This window comes from Bos javanicus, chromosome 1, assembly GCF_032452875.1.
Source record: "Bos javanicus breed banteng chromosome 1, ARS-OSU_banteng_1.0, whole genome shotgun sequence".
NCBI classification, from domain to species: domain Eukaryota; kingdom Metazoa; phylum Chordata; class Mammalia; order Artiodactyla; family Bovidae; genus Bos; species Bos javanicus.
Window position 1 is genome coordinate 11,319,087 of NC_083868.1, and position 10,203 is coordinate 11,329,289.

General features: G+C 40.3%; 1 long non-coding RNA gene across 1 annotated transcript in view; it reads left to right on the top strand.

Moving 5' to 3' along the window:
• Positions 1-8,570, top strand: part of LOC133252770 (uncharacterized) — a 108,086-nt gene extending 99,516 nt beyond the window's left edge. The window contains exon 3 of the long non-coding RNA XR_009738081.1: positions 7,875-8,570. This is a non-coding gene — a long non-coding RNA (uncharacterized LOC133252770). The remainder of the gene's footprint in view (positions 1-7,874) is intronic.
• Positions 8,571-10,203: the final 1,633 nt, after the last annotated feature.

Genomic DNA, 10,203 nt, shown 5'->3' on the forward strand with positions numbered 1-10,203 from the left:
TCCTCTGCTGAAGTCAGCAAGGAATGGAAGATGGAGAGGTAGACCTCGGAAAGTCAGAAGTCTGTTTTATATGGCTCAAGTTCCCCTGGAGGAGGGGAAGATGATCACTGTGAGCTCCAGCTGCGTGGGTGTGGAGTCTGACTGCTAAGACTGCACTTAGTGACTTTGTGATATGTGTTTAAGTGGCAGCTGAGATTTTTATAGATGGGTCTGTTTTTTGTTTTTTTTTTTGAGAAGAGATTTCTATTCCAGGTGTGCTTTTCTTTATATTCTGTCTCCTTTCTTTCTCCCTCCTTTCAAAGATCTATTCCTTTTCCTTATAAGAAAATTTAAAAACTTTGCATTTTGTGTTCAATCATTTGTGACCCCATGGACTGTAGCCCGCCAGGCTCCTCTGTTCATGGAATTTTCCAGGCAAGGACACTGGAGTGGGTTGCCTTTTCCTCCTCCAGGGGATCTTCCCGACCTAGGGATCAAACCTGTGTCTCTGTATTGGCAGGTGGATTCTTTACCACTGTGTCACCTTGGAAGCCCTTAAAAACTTTAGAAGCTTATAAATAAACCTACACACAGAAACAACAGGATGGATCCTCCTTTTTCCAGTTAGACCCTCCTTTTACAGCTTATGAAAACAGAGGAAAATAACTTGGTTATAAATACAGTGTTTCTATGAAGCTAGGGATAGAAAGAGTAGAGAGAAGAGAATTTGCATGGCGTTTTTTTATCTGACACATAAAGTTCAACGTACTCCCATAGGGACTTGTCAGTCCTGAAGGATATTTGTTACACAGTGAAGAGACTTACTCCTGTATTACTGGTAACCTCCTACAGTTTGTCCCAGGCCAAACCTACTCTTCTAAGCATGTCTGACCCGTTATAAGTTAGAATCAGAGGGGAATTTCCTTATTTGATGTCTTGTCACTTCAGTGACTTTCTAAATAGAAATGAAAGAACCCATAAAAGTTTCGAAAAAAGTTTTAGTTCTTCCTGGCAATTACATGTTCTTTTTCTCTGTATGTCATTTGTACATGAAAAACTCTTATTACTTTAGGAACAAATATGAAACAGTTCTCTAGAAGAAGGAATTTGATTTTGGGTCAACATTTGGAAAATACTCTTTTTTTTTTTTTGCTTTAGTAATTCCATGAAAAATATATGATTGGGGAGAAAATCACAAATTTTTTTTTGCTTTAGTAATTCCATGAAAAAAATATAATTGGGGAGAAAATCACAGAATTACAAATACTGCTTCTAATTCCTGTGTATCCCTCTGTGTAAATACAATGAAGGTCATTTGAGTAATTAAAATGCAGAATGTAAAATTTTAATACTGAAAAAAAAAAACCTGTGTATTATGGCAACCATCTAGAAATTTACTTCAAATTTCCACTGACCTTCCTGTATAGAAACAGAAACTGTCTCATTCCTTTTCTAAAAAGTAAAAAAGGGAGTGAGAAAAACAAATGTTTAATGGGTCATTGATTGTAAGACTCAAGAAGACTGTGTGTGGGAGGATGTAGGTTTGTAAGAAATAACGAAAGACAGAGACAGACGGGGAGACAGAGAAAGAGGTGTCTGAAGGAGGAGAAAGAAGAGTGGTAAGTAGAAAGTGCACATCTATACTTAAAGCATAAACTTTGGTCTAGAATAATGCACCATAGAAGAAATGGCTAGAAGAGAATACTAAGGAGAAAGGAATTGGTGAGATAGGATATTGCCCACAGTAATTTAAAAATTCTATAGTTCTGGATTTATTTCCTAAGGTATATGAGTAAGTTCTGGTCACGAACTTCTAACTCAATTTATTATTTAGATTTGATTTTTGTGTTTTCCTTCATACAACTGTCAAGATGATCAAATTATTGATAACAAGGATTCAGTAAAATTAATATAATTGTTTGTATTATATTATTATAATGGTTAGATCAATGATTGAGACCAGAACCATCCTCCCAAAGTTTTTTTTTGAACTTTTTATTTTGTATTGGGGGAGAGTCAATTAACGATGTTCTGATAGTTTCAGGTAGACAGCAAAGGGACTCAACTATACGTACACATGTATCCATTCTCTCCCAAACCCCCCTCCCATCCAGGCTAACACATAACATTGAGCAGAGTTCCATGTGCTATTATACAATCGGTCCTTGTTAGTTATCCATTTTAAGCATAGCAGTGTGTACATGACCATCCCAAACTCCCTAACTGTATATCCCCCTGGCAATCATAAGTTTGTCTTCTAAGTCTATGAGTCTCTTTCTGTTTTGTAAGTGAAGTCTTTTGTGTAATTTTGTTTTCGATTCCACATATAAGGGATGTTATATAGTGTTTCTGCTTCTCCTGTGTCTGTGTGACAGTCTCTAGGTCCATCAATGCTGCTGCAAATGGCACTATTCCATTCTTTTTAATGGCTGAGTAATATTCCATTGTATATATGAACCACATCTTCTTTATCCAAAAGTTTTAAAGTCGTACAAATCAAATCTATCCAAACAGTTTGCCATAAAAGACTGAAAAACAGAGAGGCCTCAGGGAGAGTACAAAGAGAGACATATTCAAAATTGAAAGGATTCTCTTCATGTTTCAGTTGAGTTCAGTTCAGTTGCTCAGTCGTGTCCGACTCTTTGTGACCCGATGAACTGCAGCACGCCAGGCCTCCCGGTCCATCACCAACTCCCGGAGTTCACTCAACTTACGTCCATCGAGTCGGTGATGCCATCCAGCCATCTCATCCTCTGTCATCTCCCCTTTTCTTCCTGCCCCCAATCCCTCCCAGGATCAGAGTCTTTTCCAATGAGTCAACTCTTTGCATGAGGTGGCCAAAGTCCTGGAGTTTCAGCTTTAGCATCATTCCTTCCAAAGAACACCCAGGGCTGATCTCCTTTAGAATGGACTGGTTGGATCTCCTTGCAGTCCAAGGGACTCTCAACAGTCTTCTCCAACACCACAGTTCAAAAGCATCAATTCTTCAGCACTCAGCTTTCTTCACAGTCCAAGTCTCACATCCATACATGACTACTGGATAAACCACAGCCTTGACTAGATGGACCTTTGTTGGCAAAGTAATGTCTCTGCTTTTTAATGTGCTGTCTAGGTTGGTCATAACTTTCCTTCCAAGGTTTAATTATCTATTAATATTTTTCATATAAGAAAATCAATTTCCCAGAACAAATACTTTTCTGATTTGTAAAATCTTTGCTATTAGGGCATGAAACTGACCTAATTTCTGAGACCCACAGTTCTGTCACATATTAATAAACTTAGGCACCACTTTTCTTCTCTCTTGATTCAAATCTTGAATAAAAGTTTGTTTTATACCAACTGATTGCTGATGCATCTCAGTATATTTATACACACAGCATGAGTTTTGAGGTTTTGCAATGTTTTCCAATGTAATGTAGTATAAACAGAAAGTTTGATTGTGATTTCCTTAATGCTTGGTATTAACATATAGAACTATATAGTAGATAACAAATATTTTTGGAAAGAATGAAATTTTCAAATTGAATATTCTAGATGGATTGGTTAATTTTAATATGCTCCATAAAAATAAACTTCTTTCCTAAACTTATATACTACTTTGTAACTTTCTGCTGTAAGTCCTACACTCAGGATTCTTCGGTATATAGGTGTACCTGAACCAATCCATACAAAAAATGATTTAAAACTTGTCCAAGGATTATTCCTCTGGAAAAGTATCATGTATTTGTTGGTATTCAAATTAAATTGTAATCCACACATAAAAGCTAAATTTTACCCAAATTAAATGTGAAAACATAGCATCTAATTTTTTTAAGGCAGGGCCTTCATTCTTTTGAGTTGGACATTCATTAGAGTCAGACACAACTGAGCGACTTAACTTTTGGGGCTTCCCTTGTGGCTCAGCTGGTAAAGAATCCACCTGCAATGTGGGAGACCTGGGTTCAGTCCTCGGGTTGGGAAGATCCCCTGGAGAAGGGAAAGGCTACCCATTCCAGTATTCTGGCCTGGAGAATTCCATAGACTGTATAGTACATGGGGTCGCAAAGAGTTGGACACAACTAAACGACTTTACTTACTCATTCTTTTGTTTTAGTTTTTATTGGACTGTAATTGCTTTACAATGTTGTATTAGCTTTTGCTGTACATCAAAGTGAATTACTATACATATACATATATCCCCTCTTTCTAAGATTTCCTTCCCATTTAGGTCATCACAGAACACCGAGTAGGGTTCCCCAAATTGTACAGCAGGTTCTCATTAGTTATCTATTACCCTGGTTTGATCCCTGGGTTGGGAAGATCTCCTGAAGAAGGGAAAGGCCACCCGCTCCAGAATTCTGGCCTGGAGAACTCCATGAACTGTAGAGTCCATGGGGTAGCAAAGAGTCAGACACGACTGAGCGACTTTCACTTTCACTATACATAATAGTGTATATATATCAATCCCTATCTCCCAATTCATCCCACCCTCATCTCCTTGATATCAATAAATTTGTTTCCCACATATGTGTCTCTATTTCTAACATAGCATCTAGTTTTATTAGACACACTGTTGTTGAACTGGAAAAGGCAGACAAGCTACTGTGCTGCTGACCAAGGTCAGATTCAAGCAACAGCCAGCATCATGTGCACTGCATGAAGAATGTGGACTAGGTGGACATACCCATCAACCATCACCAAAGCATGTACAGGCACTCGAGGCCCCAGACACATGTTAGACAAGAGGTTATAACTCAGAAAGGAGCAACTGGTCTCTCATGTTTCTCCTTATTTCTATAAAGAGATAAAGTTTATGATGAATAATATTCATAAATATCCAAATAGTTCTAGTAAACCACTTAAAATGTATACTTTCTAGACCATGAAAATAAACAAAATTTCCTGGAACATAAATTGTTTCAGGGAAGATAAATAATCAAATGGCCTTGAGTTACAGTATTAGGCCTCCTGGCTTCTTTGTTAGCCCTTCATGAATGAATCAGTGTCTTTTCTACTATGTGTGTGTGGCTAAGCACACATTCTTAGTCATTAGTAGTCATAAGCTACTATAGAATACTCTTACTATTCCTGTAGATTATAGAATGCAAAGAGATGATAAATATCATTCATTCACTTATTTACCTCATTCATCAAATATTGAGAGTCTTAATGGGTTTACACTGAGGTACATTCAGAAAACGAAGATCATGGCATCCGGTCCCATCACTTCATGGGAAATAGATGGGGAAACAGTGGAAACAGTGTCAGACTTTATTTATCTGGGCTCCAAAATCACTGCAGATGGTGCGTGAAATTAAAAGACGCTTACTCCTTGGAAGGAAAGTTATGACCAACCTAGATAGCATATTCAAAAGCAGAGACATTACTTTGCCAACAAAGGTCCGTCTAGTCAAGGCTATGGTTTTTCCTGTGGTCATGTATGGATGTGAGAGTTGGACTGTGAAGAAGGCTGAGCGCCAAAGAATTGATGCTTTTGAACTGTGGTGTTGGAGAAGACTCTTGAGAGTCCCTTGGACTGCAAGGAGATCCAACCTGTCCATTCTGAAGGAGATCAGTCCTGGGATTTCTTTGGAAGGATTGATGCTAAAGCTGAAACTCCAGGACTTTGGCCACCTCATGTGAAGTGTTGACTCATTGGAAAAGACTCTGATACTGGGAGGGATTGGGGGCAGGAGGAGAAGAGGACGGCAGAGGATGAGATGGCTGGATGGCATCACTGACTCGATGGACGTGAGTGTAAGTGAACTCCGGGAGTTGGTGATGGACAGGGAGGCCTGGCGTGCTGCGATTCATGGGGTCGCAAAGAGTCGGACATGACTGAGCGACTGAACTGAGAGAAGACAGGAATAGCCTGCCTTCATGTGATGAACATGAAAAAGTTCTTATATATATAAAAACATTAACGCATGTATATGAAATCTAAAAAATTGATACTGATGAACCTATTTGCAGGGCAGGAATAGAGATGTGACATAGAGAATGGACTGTGGACACAGCGGGTGGAATGAACGGAGAGAGCATACGTAAAAGAGATAGCTAGTGGGAAGTTGCTGTATAGCACAAAGAGCTCAGTCTGGTGCTCTGTGACCACCTTGAGGGGTGGGATGGGGTGGCGGAGTGGGATGGAGTCGGGGAGTGGGAGAGAGGCTCATGAGAGAGGGGACGTATATATACTTATGACCTATTCACGTTGTTGTATGGTAGAAACCAACAACATTGTAAAGCAATTATCCTCCAATTAAAATAAAGTTGTGAAGGCAAAGCTTAAGGCACTATGATTGGATGTAAAAGTTGGAAGGAATAAAAAAGGAAAACAGAAGTGCACAGAACACTGATTTTTCTCGTGGCTTTAAAAAACTCATCCATGCATTTAGAATACCCCCTTTAGGGGGATGTCACTGACCATGGTCTTGCTCCCCAGGCTGGGCTGGGGGCCTCGTCTCTGCCCTCCTCATGTCTTGTGACCATGTTTGTACTTCTTTCATTGTCTTCATCGTGTTATTAGAAATGATCTCTTCATATATTTGTGTCTGTCAGTGAATCATACAGTTCATGAAGGCAGTGACAGAAAGGATTCATCTTTCAATCCCAATCAATGACAGTTTAATTGAATATGTCGATTGATTGATTTGTGGAAGGTTCAGTTTTGGGGAGGAGGCATGATGGAGAGGAAAAGCTTCGATTTTGGGAAGACAGGAAGACTGAGTTCTACTTTTAGGCTGCCACTAACAAGTCTGTTGTGCCAACTGAAAAGAAGACCAAGACATGAACTTGGTGGCTGTTTTGGGCATTGAGTTTGTGGCAGATGCTCTTGGTACCTCATATCTCTTCCTCTTCGGCTTTTCTGGTGGCTCGGTGGTAAAGAAACTGCCTGCCAATGCAGGAGACATGGCTTGATCCCTGAGTGGGGAGATCTCCTGGAGGAAGCAAGGGCAACCCACTCCAGTATTCTTGCTGGGGAAATCCCATAGAGAGAGGAGCCTGGAGTGCGACAGTCCATGTGGTTGCAAAGAGTCAGACATGACTTAGAGACTAAACAACAACATCTCTTCCTCTTAGTCCACCTCTGACTTCATACAGACATTTCCTGGGAGTTCAGACTCATCTCCCACTGGCGGACATGTCCTGTTCTCATGGGAAGTGGCTGGGGAAAGTGTAGACTGGAAGTAACCAGGTTTCAGTCCTGGGAGCAATCCTTTAAGCAAAGATGATGGGAAGCTCGTGGATAAATGCTTCAGCCTCTTGGCCTTTAGGGAACTCTTCTGAGAGGTATTTGTTTCTCTTTTCAGCAAGCTTAGCAGAATCAAACTCTCCTTTAGGATAATGCTATCTTATATTCCCTTTCCTCATGCTTTTGTTTCCTCATTCCTGTTTCCAGGGATCTCATTTCAAATCAATCACCTGTATGTATCCAAGTCCAAGGACTTGCCAGGTGGCTCAGTGGTAAAGAATCCACCTGCAAAGTGCAGGAGACACAGGGATGTGGGCTTGACCTCTGGGTCAAGAGGATCCCCTGGAGGAGAAATGGCAACCCACCCCAGTATTCTTGCCTGGAAAATCCCATGGGGTCACAAAAGAGTCGGACACAACTGAGTAACCCATGCATGCACCCAAGCCCAAGTTCCCATCTTAAGCTCTGCTGTCAAGGAGACCCAAACCAAGACGCCAGCCAAGTGGCAGAAGTCTTAGAACATTAATAACCTAACGTGGTCAGTACTTCTCTGTTCCAAGTTTCCATATAACACCCATTATGATTTCCCTAACAGCTTGCATGCAATTCCTTATTTACTGTTAGGTCCAGTCAAGGGCAACCTGACTGATATTTTTTGTCTTAGAGTATCTTTCCTCTATTTTCTATGTAAGATTTGTGTCATTTTAGTCTCATTTGTTGACAGGGAATTCTGGACTGGAAACATGCACAAACCTATGTAGGAGCCATCACAGACTCAAAGGACATGAGTTTGAATAAACTCTGGGAGTTGGTAATGGACAGGGAGGCCTGGTGTGCTTCACTCCATGGAGCTGCAAAGAGTCGGACACGACTGAGCGACTGAACTGAACTGAAATGAATGTAGTAGCCTAAGGAGCAGCTCTATTTGGAAATCTTTATAAATGTCAGTATTGGGGACCCTGAATTGCAAGTTTTCAAGAATCCTCAAGAAGAAGAATGTGTGAGCTAAGTATTCACAAGACCTTCAGCCCTCTGGAGTTCTGTGTTCTTTCAAATACAAATTCGATAACTGAGACCCCTCTGCACACATGCAGTAAATGATAGTCTGTTTAATACCCTTTCTTTTATTTTCCAGGTAAGGGAGTGAAGGAGAATGGGTACAAGATGCCTTTGGCTCATCTCGTCTTACATTTGCCATGTCTCTCAACATCCATTTCCTACCACCCTTTGTTTAACTCTGGATCTATCATCTTGCTGTACCTGTGTCCTGCCCACACCAGTTCATTTAAAGACAGGTGAACAGAGCAGTCACCTGTCCTCTGTTCCTTTGTGTACCACCAGCCTAGAGCTGCTATGGAGATTTTTATGTGAAGTCTTGGTGATGGTGGCAAGCAATTAAAGCACAAATCAGCAAACAGCATTCACTTAAGTGAATCACTTTACCTCAAGTTCATCAGCCATTTCTGCTCTACGGGAATCCTACATTTTTGTACTTTTTTCTGGACTCTCTGGTCTGTTGCCATTTTTATGGGTCTTCTCTCTCACTCTAGAGTATTTTTTCCCTCCTGTACTCCAAGTTCCCAAATTCACCTCCCACTCATCTTAAAGGGAAAAAAAATTAAAAAGATGTTATGACTGCATGTGGAATTTACCGATAATTTGTCAAGTGGAACAATTTGGCTTCCTCTTTGTCAACCTCTTCATTCCAGACTCTGCCCCAGACATTTTCTTTTAAAGTTCAAGTAATATGTCCTCTCAAATGAAATGCCAGTTTTCAATGCATATTTAGCAATCTCAGAATTGACAAAAATTGAAAAATCACAGCTTATCTTAAATTGTTTAAAGATAAACTTCTTAAGTGGTCTCAAGATCAAAGAAGTATTCACAGCTCCCTGAGCAGGGGCAAAAGCAGACTTTTTTTTTTTTTTACATCATTTATCATTATCTATTTTTTTATTGGAGTATAATTACTTTACAATGTTGTATCAGTCTCTCTGTATAATTTTGTGAATCAGCCATATGTACACACGGATCCCCTCCTTCTTGAGTCTCCACCCCACTCCCCCTGCCATCCCACTCCTCTAGGTCATCACAGAGCACTGAGCTGAGCTCCCTGTGTTATATAGCAGCTTCCCACTAACTATATTACACATCGTACTGAAGCGACTTAGCAGCAGCAGCAGCAGCAGTGTATATATGTCAATGCTACTCTCTGAATTTGTCCCACCCTCTACTTCTCTCACTGTGTCAAGTCTCTACATAGCAGAAGACTTCTTTATCCACCCCCAGAATAGGAAATCCAAGGGTCAGATTTACCCCACTTGTCCCACCCAAGACCTAATACCCCTCCTACTGCTGAATTTGGGGTGTGACCCCCTTGACAGCCCTACTGTTTGTCCTTGGAAGATTACCAGGTTCACATCCTGGGAAGGGACTGAAACTGACTGTGAACTGAAAAATTACTATGAACTTTTGATTTAAGCAACTTCTACCAAAATATGTATCTTTGAATTAGGCTTAGGATATACTGCACTGACAGTCCTCTGGTGCTGTATCATTAAGTCAATATTTTAAAAAACATTTATTTTTATTGATTTATTTTTTGGTTGTGCCACTTAGCCTGTGGGATCTTAGTTCCTTGACCAGGGATTGAACCTGTGTCCCCTGCAACAGAAGGACAGGTTCTGAACCACTGGACTGCCAGGGAAGTCCCATGAGGTCAATGTTATCCTCTTAAAAATTCAGTAAGCCAAACTCTAGCTTCCAAGGATAGTGAAGTGGGAAAATCTGGGAATTGGTGGTGCTAACTTACAAGAGTGTTATTCAGATCTTTAGATTCTTCCTCTGAATACATTTCCAGCCTCTTTCTCCTTCTTCCTAAGACTTCAATGACACATAAATTAGATATTTTATTATGGTTCAACAGGTCCCTGAAGTTCTATTAATTCCATTCCCCTGCGCCACCCCCAGCCAGTCTATCTGCTCTCTGTTTTCATATTGGGAAATTTCTATTGTTCTATCTTCAAATTCACTTATTTAAAAAAATTAATTGA